At 33.4% G+C, this 17,012-nt stretch overlaps 1 protein-coding gene across 2 annotated transcripts in view; it reads right to left on the bottom strand.

Moving 5' to 3' along the window:
* LOC124305921 (organic cation transporter protein-like) overlaps positions 1 to 17,012 on the bottom strand; it is an 80,203-nt gene that overhangs the window by 37,183 nt on the left and 26,008 nt on the right. The window lies entirely within an intron of this gene.

Below are 17,012 nucleotides of genomic sequence, written 5' to 3'. Positions count from 1 at the left end.
GCCTGTCGATAAAGAAAAAAAAAAAAGAAAAAATCACAAAATCGATATTAAAATTGGCTATTCTTGCAGAGAGTTTAAAAAAAAATAATAACAATAATAATAATAATAATAATAATAATAATAAGAACAACTCGTATGTACCGTATCGGCACCCTTGTCATCATCTGTATAAATATTCCATGTAGGTAGACGCTTGCATGTGTGTGTGTGTGTGTTTGCCACACACGAACGATGCGCGCCCATTTTCGTTTATAAACAGAGAGGGACGAGCGCGGTGATCCGCGTCAGCCAAGTTAGCCAAAGGCTTTCGCCTACGTCAAAGTTTGGCTGGTTGGTTCTCCATGCATACAATATACCTAGGTGGAAAACATGCTAGTCTTATTTTTATACCATCGCGACGGCCGTTGCAGCCCTTTCGGTTTTTTTGACGAGAATTTATCCCTCATTTCTTTGCGTCGGTGTCGGAGAAGAAACGTGTTCTCTCTTTTTTTTTTTTTTTTTTTTCTAATTTGGTTTGTTAATTTGGGTGGGAATTTTATTACGCCCCGATTTTTTTCGAATTTAAATTTCACCGTGATCGGGTTCTTGGAAAAAAAAATCTTTCTATTTCGTAGACAATACAATCCATTCCATCATTTGCTTCTTCGTTGTGAAAAATTCAACTTCGTCGTAACTGATTCATTCAATAGTCGTATGCTCGTGTATCACGTGATCGGCCATCCGTCTTCATCTATGTATGCGTATGATACATGCTTAATATGTTTTGTACAACCGACTCGTAGTCGGTGGAAAATGTATAATCATTCATATTCAAAAGCCTAACTCGGATTTGGAGGGGACGGAAATCGACTGTCGCGTACATTGATGCGTATAAATAACACGTGAGAGGCACGCTGAGAAAAATTTCATTTGTTACGGTAACTAGAGAAGTTCAGTAAAACAGGTATCGTTAAAAAAAAAACTGTTTGAATATTGTTGGAATTACGAAAAACGAGGTACTTTTTTTGCTAATTGCGACGCAAAATCAGTTTGTGAGGTTTGCTCTACTTTGTTAGTTAAACAAGGCTTTAACGTCAATTTATTCTTGCACAAGCATTAAATTTTCGCAACAGTGACAAGAAAATATAGCAACAGTGATCGTAATGAGAAAGAACAGTAACGGATACCAGAGTTTCCGGTAACGGCTAGAAAACTAATTTTCATTTTCTACCTAGAACAATATTTTTCGATCGTGGTAATTAATGAAAATAGTTAAGGACTGAGCGGTAACCGGAACTAAAAATTTCTCTTAGTGTATCATAAATTCGAAACGAACACATCGGAAGAGTATTTTTACTATATTGTGAAGACTTTTACCCTTCGAGGCCTTGTTACGTATAACAAGATTTTTGATCGTGCTGGACATGACCGAAATTTCAAGCCTTATTCAGCATTGAAAATATTATTTTTAATATAACACACGCTAAGAAACAAAAAAAAAATAACATTACCGCGTCGAAAACTTGAGGCGGGGCCGAAATTCCGAATTTCAAAAGTTCCTAAAGGGCCAAATTCCGAATTATTTAGTGGCGAAACTTGAAGTAAGGAAGCCGAATTTTTGAAAAAAACAACAGAGTTTCGAACGGTTGGAAACGCAAGGGATCAAAGTTCCGAAACGCAAGATATCGAAAATTCGGGTTACGATGGAGAAAAAATCCGATTAAATAAAGTTTCGATACGGTAAAATTCCGAAAACCGAAATATACTCAGACGGTGAAAAAGTGAGAAAAACCGAAAATCGGAATAACCAGGATTCTGAACGTAAAAATATCGAAAATCCAAACCAAAGAAAGATCAAGGCGGTGAAATTTCACCGTGCCAGAAATTCACCGAGCTGAAAACCTTCGATCATTCGGAAACTCGATGTTTCGGATTAAATTTAGATGATCGGATTTTGGACGATTCGAAACTTTGTTGTTTCTTCAAAATAAAAATAAAAAATAAAACCAAAATAAATCGAAATTAGGCGCTTTCGAAACTTTTTAAATTCGGAACTTGAACCCTGCCCCATGTACACATACATGTATACAACACAAGTATAACATTACCGCGTTGCAAATTTGCGCAAAGTGTACAACAAGTAATAAAAATAGACCGAACCTACCGCCGTGCATGACTGCTGTTTCTGCAGGTAAATTATATACACGTACGGGCACATCCGATAACGTGTGTGTGTGTGTGTGTGTGATACGTAATGGAATTTCGATGATGGGAGAAGAAAGATGAGGAGGGAGGGGAACGAAGCCTTCGTAAGAAAGGGGGAAGTCAGTGTAGCGATATTAACAACATTAGGCACTTCGCTGACTGTAAAACCAACGGTCGAGTGAGCCGAATGACGTCACAGACACTATGTATACACATCGCTACGTCACGCCACCGCGATAAAACAAGAGACAAGACACAGAGCCACAGATTCGCTCAAGATTATATATATATATTATATATGTATATGTGTATATATATATATATATATATATATATATATATATATATATATATATATATATATATATATATATATATATATATATATATATATATATATATATATATATATATATATATATATATATATATATATATATATATATATATATATATGTATATATATGTATATTAGGGTGGTCCTTATTTGGGGTGTTGATGAATTTCGACAAGTGCGCCCCCTAGACACGTTCGAAATAAATGAACAAAAAATGTGTGCGAAAACGGAGCGCTGTAGTCCAATTAGAAGACGTGCCTCTAAGCTCGTTTTGTTTTTCATTTGAATAACATGGGATTTTTAGACTACTACCTTTTTTTTTTCGTAATTGCAACGAAAAATCCTTTTAATTAACGTCAATTTATTATTGCAGAGGCGTTAAATTTTCGCAATATTTACAAGAAAATGTAGTATCAATACCAATCTATAATAAAACTATAATAAAAAAAAGAATAGTAACATGTGATGTTAGGGGCCGTCCATTAATCACGTGACACTTGAAGGGGGGGGGGGGGGGGGGGGGTGACAAAAATCACGAAATGTCGCAGGGGGGGGGGGGTGTAATAAGATATCACGTGTATTTATTTTTTCATTATTAACCTTTCTATCTAGACATTTTTATCATGGTCCTTAATATCAGAATAAGGTAAGATTATATTTTATATCTGTACTTAGGATAATATTCTAAGATATTCTGAAAAATTTTAGTTTTTTTTTAGATACTAAAAATACACGTGATGTTGGGTGGAGGGGGGGGGGTAGTTTTAAACCTCGAAGCGTATCACCAAAGGGGGGAGGGGGGGTTGAAAAATGCTTAAAAAAAGATCACGTGATTAACGGACGGCCCCTTACTATATTTTCTGGATACAGTTGCAAAACTGGTTTTCAATTTTTACCGATAACTGTTTTCAGTCGATTTTCGTATAAAATGAAAATAGCCAAGGACTGAAAATTTCCCTCGGCGCGCAAACGAACAAATTTTACCTCGTCCAGTGACCACAAAATTTACTACATGTACACGACTGTAATTTATCCAAATTTAATTGTTACCGGTAACGCGGACTTGTGAATAACAAAAAAAAATTGCATTCTCACGATTATTGCAAAGACGTTCAGCAGCGGAATGACAAGAACGAGAAGCCGGATAAAAACGAAACGCGATTGACGCGTCACATTTGTGTTATTTGTAGAAGTAACCTTGCAGCATTTGTTCGGATTCAAAGTTGGGGGGGGGGGGGTTGGATTTTACAATTATACGTGCACGTATTTTCTTTTCTTCTTCTTATTTCAACTTTTCCTTAGAAAAAAAGTTCTTCAATTTTCCACGGATTCGGAAAATTGCATCGGGCGTATATTTTTTTCATTTCATTCCGAACTGTAGCGCGTGTATATATTTTGAAGAAAAAATTTATAACGCGCACCTTCGGCATACGTTTTCTCACAATGAAATTACTTCTTGAATAAATATTTCAACCATTTTTAGGATCGGATGATATTTCGTTTGAGTGAGATGAAAAAAAAGGAAGAAAGAAACGCTGTGTCGTTCTATTTGGTCTAATGGTTTGTTTGCATGTACAAGCTTTAACTGTTGTTAAAAAGAAGAAACACCGTTACTGATAAAGGAATATAAAATGAAAAAACAAAGACACTGCTATACGTACGTAAAAAGTTTTACGTTAAATAATCTTTCGACAGATTCCAACGGTGTAATATACCTATGTATATACGTTTGTTTACATTTCTAAAAAATTGTTTCGTACCTATGACAGGACCTACGCGCAGGCATCACTCGATTTTCTTCACAAGAAATAAGATACCTGTAAAAATTTTACCCCTCAATGTTAATGTTCGGTGGTACCTTGACGCCATTTTTCATTTTCCATTCGATTAAGGGGGTATTCTAGTGTAGAAATTTGAAAAAATCGATTTTTTTTTTTTTTTATATTTTCAAAGCTTAACCTTTCAAGAATGTGTCCTTAAAAGGACAAGTCAAAATTTCAATTATTTTCAGAGATATAGCTATTTTAGTGACACGTCTTCAATACTGGCTCGGCTGGAACGAATTTTACTCGAAACTTTAAACGCGTTTTTCTCAAAACTACATTTTCAAAACGGTTGACATGATTTCTCAAGTTCTATTGAACCGATTCACTTGAAATTTGGTGAGAATCTTCTCAATACGTGTCTCTATCGCACGAACTATTATTATAACGAAATAATAATTTTTACTATTTTTAAAAAATTCAGAAACGTCCAAAAAAGTCAAAAAAAAACGTATTATTTTTTCGGACAGCCGTAATTTGGCAAAAAAAAATTTTTTTTCGACTTTTTTTTAGTTAGTACGATAGCTGCATTTATGTAGATTAATAATCTTTTTTTTTTTTTTTCTGATTTTGAAAATGCTTGCAATCGTGACAACATTGGCGCGCCATTTATTTTTGTACCCCCCACTTCAACAACACATAGCACTTTCAATTTTGTATTTTTTGACTTGTTTTTTTTTTTTCTTGTAATCGTGAAATAATAATAAACGCCTGATAAAAAAATGGATGGTAAAAATATTTTTTGTTTTTTGTTTATAGCACTTCAAAAAACACCTCAAATTCATGCCTCTACACTAGAATACCCCCTTAATACGGGAAAATAATTTTACCTGCGTCGAGGCAACGTGCATAAATGTCCGATCTGTATTTTTTGCAGGGAATCGAATGCTCCGCGAAAAAGGTGTTCTATAATTTTTCGTAAACTCAGCTCTTTCGAAAGTTATTCAAGTTTAATGTTGAAATCGTGTGAAAATTCACCTTTTTGCGAAAATACTAACCTTACCCTAAAATACTAGTGATTATTTGTTTATTTATTTATTTATTTTTTTTTTTTCAAAACATTTCAAACGCTACGAAATCACGTCGTTCGAACAGTTTTCAACCCAAACAATTTTTTTTTTTTCACGATACCTGTTTTACTCAATTTATCTAGTTACCGTAAAAACTGAAATTTTTCCTTTAGATTTTTCAGACATTGACGCGTTCTGCGACGATCGGACAGGCGCCAAGCGCGAATTGTCTCGTGAGAATAACAGAGCAGAAAATAGAACCGATATTTTGGCCCCCTGCTCAAAGTCGCGGCTCTCGTATATACGGATCTGCCTATTTCAATTCCCGCGTATTATTAAGGGGGTATTCTAGTGTAGAGGCATGAATTTGAGGTGTTTTTTGAAGTGCTATAAACAAAAAACAAAAAATATTTTTACCATCCATTTTTTTATCAGGCGTTTATTATTATTTCACGATTACAAAAAAAAAAAAAAAAAAAAACAAGTCAAAAAATACAAAATTGAAAGTGCTATGAGTTGTTGAAGTGGGGGGTACAAAAAAAATGGCGCGCCAATGTTGTCACGATTGCAAGCATTTTCAAAATCAGAAAAAAAAAAAAAAAGATTATTAATCTACATAAATGCAGCTATCGTACTAACTAAAAAAAGTGGAAAAAACATTTTTTTTTGCCAAATTACGGCTGTCCGATAAAATAATACGTTTTTTTTGACTTTTTTGGACGTTTCTGAATTTTTTAAAAATAGTAAAAATTATTATTTCGTTATAATAATAGTTCGTGCGATAGAGACATGTATTGAGAAGATTCTCACCAAATTTCAAGTAAATCGGTTCAATAGAACTTGAGAAATCATGTCAACCGTTTTGAAAAATGTAGTTTTGAGAAAAACGCGTTTAAAGTTTCGAGTAAAATTCGTTCCAGCCGCGCCAGTATTGAAGACGTGTCACTAAAATAGCTACATCTCTGAAAATAATTGAAATTTTGACTTGTCCTTTTGAGGACACATTCTTGAAAGGTTAAGCTTTGAAAATATAAAAAAAAAAAAATCGATTTTTTCAAAATTCTACACTAGAATACCCCCTTAAAGCTCCCAAAAGATTTTCCTATCTTACATACACGTATACGATCATCGCCGTACGATTTAAAAATCACCGCCCGACGGTCATTAACTGTTTTTTATTTACTACCAACGTTTGTACAACACTGTCGGATATACACATATTGCATAACTTTGGGGTATAGTTTTACGAGCCCGAATTTTCGATCCATCAATATTTCCCTCTCCCTCTTCGACACTGAGAATAATTTCACTTGTCACGGTAACTAGAAAAATTTACTAAAACAGTTATCGTTAAAAAACACTGTTTCAATATCGTTTGAATTACGAAAAACGAGGTATTTTACCTATACAATATTCGTATACTACACGATATTTTGTCAAAAAAATTTGAAAACAGTCAAGGACTCAGCGGTAACCGCAAATTATAAAATCTCTCTCAGCGAGGGGCGACTCGACGAATATCAAAGAAAAATCCCGATGTCATGATAAAAAAAAAAAAAAAAATAACAACAACAATAACAGCACAAGAATGGTCGTCGGAAGAACGGGGAAATGGAAAATTTCTCCCAATCGATGAGTATAAACAATTTTCCCGCCGCACGGTTGTTTGTGTCGTTATACCGACCAATGCACATACACGTATATCGTTATACCGGACAACGTCGCTATTTTAATTCAAACTGTACGACCGGAAGTGGTTTAACGAACGAATTAACTCGCGTAGGTGTGGTGAGCGAGTAGATTCGTATACAACTACCGGTCGTTTCAGTTACCGACCTGTGACGTGTGTATGAAATTCGCGATATTCGTACTGGTGGCTGGTTATTATTATTATTATTATTATTATTATTATTATTATTATTATTATTATTATTATTATTATTATTATTATTATCATCATTGTTACTATAGTTATTCTTCTTACTGTTGTTATTGTTGTTGCTGTTATTGTTACAGGTGGATAGATATCGCAGCGTCGAACGACGCGTTCATTCAAAGTGGATGGACGAATAACTCTACGTATATAAAATAGACGCGATGATAATGCGATGATAAATAACTTCCCCCCCCCCCCCCCCCCCCGCTACGTTTTCATAATTTCGAAATTTTTCCACAACAGATGCGCAATACCGCCTGCGCGCAGGCGATACGAGATCGACGTTAGAAAATCATGGAAAACAAACGTTAAAAAATTACATCTGTACGTTAAAATTCGATTGTTCGAAAGGAAATCGTTACAACGGACGAGAGTACGATAGACTCTACACGGTAATTTTATTCATCCTTACACGCGCCGTGGAACAAGAATTTTCTAGACCATTGTTTTTTCTTTTCATTTTATTTTATTTATTTTTTTGAAACTTTTTACCATTTTATTTTATTTTTCTTTTCACTTCCCTCTTTCGTCATAGTAAAATTAATTATCATACACGGCATATTACGTGTGTTTTTTTTTTGTGTGTGTGTATATTTGTAATCAATGTACGTATATATGCGTATATATATATATATATATAATATACACACGCATATATAACGACAGGCATTACAATACATACGTTAATGTGTGATTAAATATTGTTAAATACAAATAGCTTGAAACACATCACACATCATATTTGTTTACAACGTTCTAATATTACACACGTGTGTGTATGCACGTATGATTAGTGTGTGCGTGTGTGTGTGTGTGTGTGTATATAATAGAATATAATAGAATATAATAATGTATTCACAGACAAATTAACTTATATATGTATATGTATATAGCATTTTAAAGTCAGATTCATAATTATAATTATAATATTCATGACTAAATATACATTGTATATATATATATATATATATATATATATATATATATTACTAATTTTGTATGTTCTAAATTTAATTATCATATAATGACCCGTGTTTTCTCAAATTAATTTTAAATCATCTTTACCGCATATATATATATATATATGATATATAGAGTACGTTTATATCTATTGTTATTATTGTTATTGTTGTTGTTGTTGTTGTTATCATTGTCATTATTATTACACGGATCAACCTATGGACAAATAGATATTATTATTATTATTATTATTATTATTATTATTATTATTATTATTAGTACTAGTACTAGTACTAGTACTACTACTGCTACTGCTACTGCTACTGCTATTCTCATCGTTAAATATGAATATCGTCATTATATTACCATGTTAACAGCAATGATCTGAACTATTACATTTATATGCATAGGTATTTTATTCGAGGGATGGAGCGATAAGTCGAGTTGATTGTTTTTTTTTTTTTTTTTTTTATTTTCATTTTGCGTCCCATAAGTTGATTCGTTAATTAAGTATTGAATGAGTCAAATACAGACAACATCTCGTGTGCGCCTATACATATACCCAAGTGTCGTTTATTCCTCTGTACTTTTTCTTTTCTCCTCGTTTTTTAATCCCTTTCTTGTTTTTTTTTTTCTTTTTTCTTTTTTTTTGGCGCTCACTATTCTTCCAAAATTCACCCGTCGACACTTAAATCTACATTGCAATCGCACGGCTTAAACATCGGATGACTAAAAGCTACCTAATTTTACAATAACTATTATTCATTCATATTACGACTTATCGATCTATAATACATATATAATATGTACCGATAACAATTTACAGGCTTTTGCAGTCAAAAAGGTTCGGAAGTATACGCATTTGTTTACCTGTTTATGATTCATAAAAGTTTACGGTAGGTTTCAAATCGATTCGAGTTGCGTATAATTAGAGGAAAGTGTTAGTTCGGAGAAAACGAAGAGGTTGCGATATAAAAATAGAAAGCAAAACGCGAACAAGATGTAATCTCGGACGATCTGGATGAATTACGGCGGCAAAAAGATAAACCGCGTTCCTTTCAACGTAGTTACTGTAATAATATGTCTTGGCATATATCGTCCGGAGATTATCTTTCCGCAAGCATATGCCGCATCCCGATGGAATTTTAAAACAAATTCTTCAAATCCCGCAACCGCGATAAATGGCGTCGACTCACGCGCGGTTAACCCTTTGAGTCGTAGTGGTTAGCATTCTTATCACCTATTTTATATCAATTTCTTGTATATTTAGACAACTTCTCAACATTTTTCCCTACGATTTTTTGCCATTTCCGATAGTATACCAAGAAATTTTCAATACTCGATGGTAATTGTATCGTTAGAAGAAACAAATTGATGGAAGAAAAATCGTGAAAATTGAAGGAATAATTCATGTCCGAGAAAGTTACCACTCTGCACATGAATTACAAGTTTTTTGGGGTCGTTGGTTACGAATCTTAAATCGTGTTTCAAAAATTCAACATGGCGGATCGAATACGGCCGACTACGATTTGAAATTTAATCAAATCCGATGAAAAAAAGTCTGTCCGTGAGTTTCAGGGATCGCCGATTACGAATCTGAATTCAGATTTTAAAAACTCACTACGGCAAATCCGATCAGCGACCCCAAAATCCCCCGCGCGGAACTTTTCGACCGGATTAGATCAAATTTGAAATTTTCGTCCACCGTATTGAATCCGCCATGTTGAATTTTAAAAATACGATTTCAGATTTTCAATCGGCGGTTCTAGAAATCATCGAATACCCTCTTACTCTTATTGTAAAAGTTGACCGAGCACAAAACGTAAGTAATCATCCGTTGTGGGATGAAAGAAAAACCCGCCTGTACGTAGACACTTACACCTCGTGAGAAGAAGGAGAGAAGGAATTCGAAATGATGGAAGAATGTGATAGGGAGGAGAGGGAAGAAAGAAAATGTGAAAAAAAGGAAAGAAAAAAGAAAAAAAACTAAAAAAAAAAAAAAAAAAAAAAAATGAAAACATGGAAAACAAAAACGGACACGAAAAGAGAATAATATTTCTTTAGCGGACGATTGATTGCAGGCATAGGAACTTATACGACGCAAGTTTGAAAAGAGGCTTCTCATCGACATGCTGCATTGTACATTTATGCAATTGTTTATACAGCTGCAGAGGAATAGGATTATTTATTCCATCAAACAGATGCTTGGAAAGTTAAGATTTTATTTCAAAGATTGTGCAACGCGCGCGCGTGCGCAAAGTGTAATTAAATTTCCGAACGCGGTGCGGTAAAACAAAGTTCGCGCATGCGCACGATCGAGGCTTACGATTTTGTACACCGGTTTTAATTTCTTCGTTACGCATGCGCGCGTTCGAACAACTCAACTTTGCGCACTGTGTCGTTTGGTTTAAGCAGCGGAATTGGTAAGAAGAAAACAACGCGCACTGCGTTGAAAACTTTTACCCAGTTTTGAGTTGTTGTAAGAAAAATTGTCTGTATGCGATTTAACGGGTCTCTTGCGTTAAAAAAAAAAAAAAAAAAATTGATATTATCGCTGGGAAAAATTAAAGAAAAAAAAAAAAAAAAAGGAGAAGGTCGGCGATTTTAACCTAAAAACCTCCGTGCTACGAACTTACTTCGTAAATTCGCAAAACACGCGTCTGTAGCGAATGAAAACCGAGTGATTATTTCTTTTCCAAACTGTTTCGCGCGCTGTCGTGTCGGTCTTATCTTCGTTACTTCTCGGATCGAACTCGCCTACAGGGGTGTTTTTGAAAAAAAAAATTATCGCTTGTCGAACGTCGGGATGAGAGAAATCTCAATCGTGCGATTACGTAGGAACTCTTTTTCCCACTTTTCGCAACTGTAAACGCAACACGCTACGGTATTTTTATTTTCTTTATTACTACGATTTGTTTTTCTTTTCATTCTTTTGAACTTCGGTCACAATCGAACATTGAATTAGCGAAAATCCGCGAGCCTCAAAATCTCACGAAAATTCGTAAAATAATAATAATAACAATAACACGTATATGCGAGGCGTTACACGCGAGAGACTTTATATTACCGTACCGTATACGCTATTTTGAGCCTATGTATACAGAGTGTAATAGGTAGGTACAGATAGACATATAACGTGTGCATGCGATGTGCGCCTGTGTATATATATATATATATAAATAAAATTTATATATGTACTCGTGGAGTAGTTTAATCCGTGATTTATTCATTCGGTGATTCGTTTCTTTTACGATCTAAACACGCGATATCGCTCACGCGGTGAATCAAATACAGAGTTGCAGTTGTATTGCACGCGTACAAGAATACGTACGTATATATATATATATGTATATAATGTATATATGTATATGTAAAAGTCGAGATCGTATATACACTGTAAATTGAATTAATTTCTGTTCGGATCAGGCGATGCGCTTCCCCGTTATCTCGCTTTGGTTTCTTCTATTTTTATTTATTTTTATACTTGTTATTTTTTCCATTTTTTCTTTTTTTTTTCTTCTTACACACACACACACACACGCGCGAATATTTAAAATATTACAACATTATATTATACGCGTTCAAGCCAATCCCCGTAAAATACACTGATAAGTTAACAACGACTGTCGAAAGATTGGAAGATTTATCAATTTTGTTAATTGTTAAGGATTACATTGCGAGCCAAAAAAAAAAAAATAAAATGCATTGATAGAAAAACGATAGACGAGTCATTTTTTTTCTTTTTTTTTCAGTCAAATACTTTTCGAATTCTCGAAGTCTTTGAGTAAAGATTACGTACGCGTATCGCAATGCTTGTGTGTCAATTTTTTTTTTTTTTTCTTGTTTTTCATTTTGTATAACTATCTTACAACTTCGAAGCCTGCAGCAGGAGTCAATTATTGCGCGTTACTAAAATTGCTATATACCTAACTGTATAATAACGATCGCGTTAGTTATCGTTACAATTACAATTATCACTTAAACACGGAAAAAAAAAAAGTCTGATAAAAGCGACTTATCGTATTATAATATTATCCGCATTATGCGTGCATACACGCGATATAATATATTAATAAATATTACGTTACGCACCCACGTGCAACGGTCGTACTGTAATAACAATGACAACAACAACAATGATGATAATAATAACAACAACAATAATAATAATAATAATCTTAAACCGACCGCACGCGACGAAAATACCGGAAATACCCCAATTGCCGGAATATGATTTAAGGGGGTATTCTAGTGTAGAGGCATGAATTTGAGGTGTTTTTTGAAGTGCTATAAACAAAAAACAAAAAATATTTTTACCATCCATTTTTTTATCAGGCGTTTATTATTATTTCACGATTACAAAAAAAAAAAAAACAAGTCAAAAAATACAAAATTGAAAGTGCTATGAGTTGTTGAAGTGGGGGGTACAAAAAAAATGGCGCGCCAATGTTGTCACGATTGCAAGCATTTTCAAAATCAGAAAAAAAAAAAAAAAAAGATTATTAATCTACATAAATGCAGCTATCGTACTAACTAAAAAAAAGTCGAAAAAAAATTTTTTTTTGCCAAATTACGGCTGTCCGAAAAAATAATACGTTTTTTTTTACTTTTTTGGACGTTTCTGAATTTTTTAAAAATAGTAAAAATTATTATTTCGTTATAATAATAGTTCGTGCGATAGAGACATGTATTGAGAAGATTCTCACCAAATTTCAAGTAAATCGGTTCAATAGAACTTGAGAAATCATGTCAACCGTTTTGAAAAATGTAGTTTTGAGAAAAACACGTTTAAAGTTTCGAGTAAAATTCGTTCCAGCCGAGCCAGTATTGAAGACGTGTCACTAAAATAGCTATATCTCTGAAAATAATTGAAATTTTGACTTGTCCTTTTAAGGACACATTCTTGAAAGGTTAAGCTTTGAAAATATAAAAAAAAAAAAATCGATTTTTTCAAATTTCTACACTAGAATACCCCCTTAAAAAAGGAGAAAAAAAAAACGAGACTCGAATATTTTCCAAGTTTATCGACGAGTTTAAGCGAGTCGAAATCGGCGAATCACGGAGATCGTCATCTGGAAGCTGCTGATTCGTTACATTTCGCATATCTCGGGCGTTATTTGCGACGAACAAGGCGCGTGATTCAAAGCTAAGAAAATTAAAAACAACAACGTTGTGCCTTAATTGTCTATTCGATAATTCGTCGCTGTGCAAGGTTTTCTTTTTATTTATTTGTTTTTTTTCTTTCAAATTTTCTATCGTCAACGTAGCTCGCAATCGTTATCAGTTGTGTATTTAATCCTGTTTATACGCATGCATGTATGTGTATGCGTGTGTGTGTGCGTGTATATATTATATATTTATACGTATATTTATACGCTTCGTGTAACGTATTGCTGATTCAATGGTCCATGTTTATCTAATTCTATCGTAAAAACATGGCAATATACAATAACTATTATATTAAGTAAGATAATATATGCATATATATATATATATATAAACATATACTTATATGTATATTGCAGAACGGGAAGCGAATCGCCGATTGCGTTGACAATAACGATAATACTTGGTGTTTAATTCAGTGTACGCGAAACGTCGTTATTTCACGATTTCAAAAATGAAACAATGTATCTAAAAAAAAAAAAAAAAAAAACCCCGAGGGTCAAAATGAGCGTAAATGCGGAAATTTTTACGAAGCCCAGTGGGAAAAGTTTCATAAATCCATTGTTTATAATTATAATCGTTCGATATAATTTCCATTCCGACGACGTTGATTTAATTACTCGTTCGGTCTGCCTAGAGAGGAGAGGATATAATTATTTAAAAAAACAAACAAACAGTAAACGACAAACAATTTACAAGCCGCGTACAATGTGATGTACAATCGGAGAAAAACGAATTTCAACAAAAACTTCCCGATTCAAAATCGAGTTTCAGAATCTCTGTTCGTTGAGCAAATTTTTTTTTCTTACTATCTACCCAGGCTTGCCTTTTCCACCTTTTATTTTCACCCTCGCTAAAAAAACAATAATAATAATAATAATAATGTGAATGACAATGAAACGTTGAACAAAGATTGAATGTTGTTTTTTAATCGTTCTTTTTGTTTTTCCGTTTAATACAAATACCCCGAAAATATTCTTTCAAATCATATACATACTATTTCTAATAATAATAAATATACAATTATACAGATACAATAAATTTTTATATTACCCACATGTAACGTATTGGTATTTAATTATTGTACGTACATGATATTACATTTCAACTATACATATGAATCAATTGTTACGCGATTATTGAAAACTTTGAAGCTGTAATTAAGATACGCGATAAGATACTAACAATAATAGTCATAATAACAACATTGTCTTTTTGGTGATTATTATTATTATTATTATTATTATTATTATTATATTAATATGTATAATTATTATAACCCGTACGTATGCAGCATCACATCTCTCCTCTCTCTCTCCTCGCTCTCTCGATCTCGCTCTCTCTCTCTCGCTCTCTCGTCTCTCTCTCTCTCTCTCGTCTCCGTCTCTCTCTCTCTCTCCTCTCTCTCTCTCTCCTCTCTCTCTCTCTCCTCTCCTCTCTCTCTCTCTCTCTCTCTCTCTCTCTCTCTCTCTCTCTCTCTCTCTCTCTCTCTTCTCTCTCTCTCTCTCTCTCACTCTCTTCTCTCTCTCTCTCTCTCTCTCTCTCTCTGTCCGTCCGTGTGTGTCCTGTATACGCAATTCATTGTTTACAATATCCAAGTTTTATATTATAACAAAGTATGACCGAGTAATCGAGTATAAATCAACGACAATCCATAACTGATCGATTAATTAATTCGCACCGTACAAAGTCCATTTTTTTTTTTTTTTTTTATTTCTTAGCCTTTTTATTTATTTATTTTTCATTCGTTTTCCCTCCTCATCAACGAATACACCATACGCGGTAATATAATCGGGATCTATGGAACTAAACACAAATATGGATACGTAAACGTATTATCAATGAAAAGTTTTACTTTTAATCAGTAATAATTAATAATAATGAATATGATTATAAACATTACTACAAAATGTATACCAACTCCTTAATATATATATATATATATTGATATGCGTGCCTACAACGCGTTCACGACAAAGGATGCCACAAATTTTTTTTCGTTCAGCTTCCTTCACATCGTTGCAACAATTTGTTTGTTTGTTTGTTGTTGTTGTTTTTTTTTTTTTTTCTTAACCCTTTTTCCTTGCATCCCGTCAAAACGAATCAATTTTTACGTGATCTATTTCGGCCAGGATTTTTATTACTATCGTTATTATTATTGTTGTTATTATTACTATTACTACAATAATATGCACAATGTGTTACGTTGTTGTGTTATCATTGTACGTATACACCGTATTTTTTAGCAATCCGACATGATAATATTTATGCGTAGGTACACGCTACGACGTCTACTAGACTTAAAAGCTGAACACTTTTTCAAGCGTTTTTTTTTTTTTTTGTTTTTTGTTCTTTACTTCGCTCTATATAAAATTAACACCGGGATTTGCTATTTACAATGTTATACACATATGTGTATATACGTATACATCTATCTATAATAGGATATTACGACGCCGCAATTGGAATTATTCCGTAACGATATAGTCCGACACACGTCAGGTTACCGAACTGTGTAAGAACAATCCCGCGACCGTTTTTACACACGTTTTCTCGTTCTCAGTCGCTGTGGTGGCAATTCTTTATTTAAAAAAAAAAAAAAAAAAAAAAAAAATTTCTTTCCTCTCTTACCGACGGAGCACATCACCGTTACGCGGTCTGATTATTCCACCCGCGTGTGAAAACAAATGTACACACGGTTAATCGGGGCTAATTGTAAAAGATATTAATATCATGTAAATAACGAGATGCTGAAAGTATGGCGATTACATACGTATGTGTATATATGTATTGATTTGTTTAAAACAAATTGTCACAATTCGTACAGGGATCGGTGAAATTACAAACAAGTGTGAGTTTATGTTCAAGTGAATAATGCTGCAGCGCTATTTGAGTCTTTTGAAATCTTTCGATCGTTCGTCTCTCGTCATAGTTAATTATTTATTCATAATGTATATTGTAAATCGTACCTTAAAACTCCGTCTGTCCTTCCTTGCTTTGAATGTATAATTGCCTGGTGATCAGATGCGCGTAACGATAATATCTATGTGTCAATAAAAAAAAAAAAAAAGAAAAAAAACCAATGTACACAATATGAAAAAAAAAAAAAAACCGCAACTAATTAGATTGTATTTCAACGCTTTTCGATTAAACGAATATAAATCGATGCAAATACGGTGGATTGAATTAGTTTCAACAATACAACGTCACCCGTGTCAAGGTCGATTTACGTAAGTGAAAAAAGAAAAAAAAAAAAATTGGATTGCCTTCTAACGCGAAGAATCGATTAAATTTCTCATTGAGATCGAAAATTCTCGGTTGTATTTTTGAGCAAAAAAAAAAAATAAATAAAGCCCGATATTTATTCGAACTTCGCGAGAAGACGCTGGGAAGGAAATTTTGTTAAATTGATGTGAACGAAAGTTTGCCGGTAACAACAAACGTTTATAACCGAAGGGATCTTTCTTCATTCAATCATTGTTGCAAGAACTTGGTGTTTTATTAATTTATTTATTTTACCGATCTCGTCAACTTTTCATCTCAGGTGAGCAGATATAAAAAAAATTTCAAATCTTTAAAAAATACCCAAACACGAA

The sequence above is a fragment of the Neodiprion virginianus genome, chromosome 5 (genome assembly GCF_021901495.1).
Source record: "Neodiprion virginianus isolate iyNeoVirg1 chromosome 5, iyNeoVirg1.1, whole genome shotgun sequence".
Taxonomy (NCBI): domain Eukaryota; kingdom Metazoa; phylum Arthropoda; class Insecta; order Hymenoptera; family Diprionidae; genus Neodiprion; species Neodiprion virginianus.
Note: the sequence above shows the minus strand (reverse complement) of the source record. Positions and strands in the feature narration are given on the sequence as shown.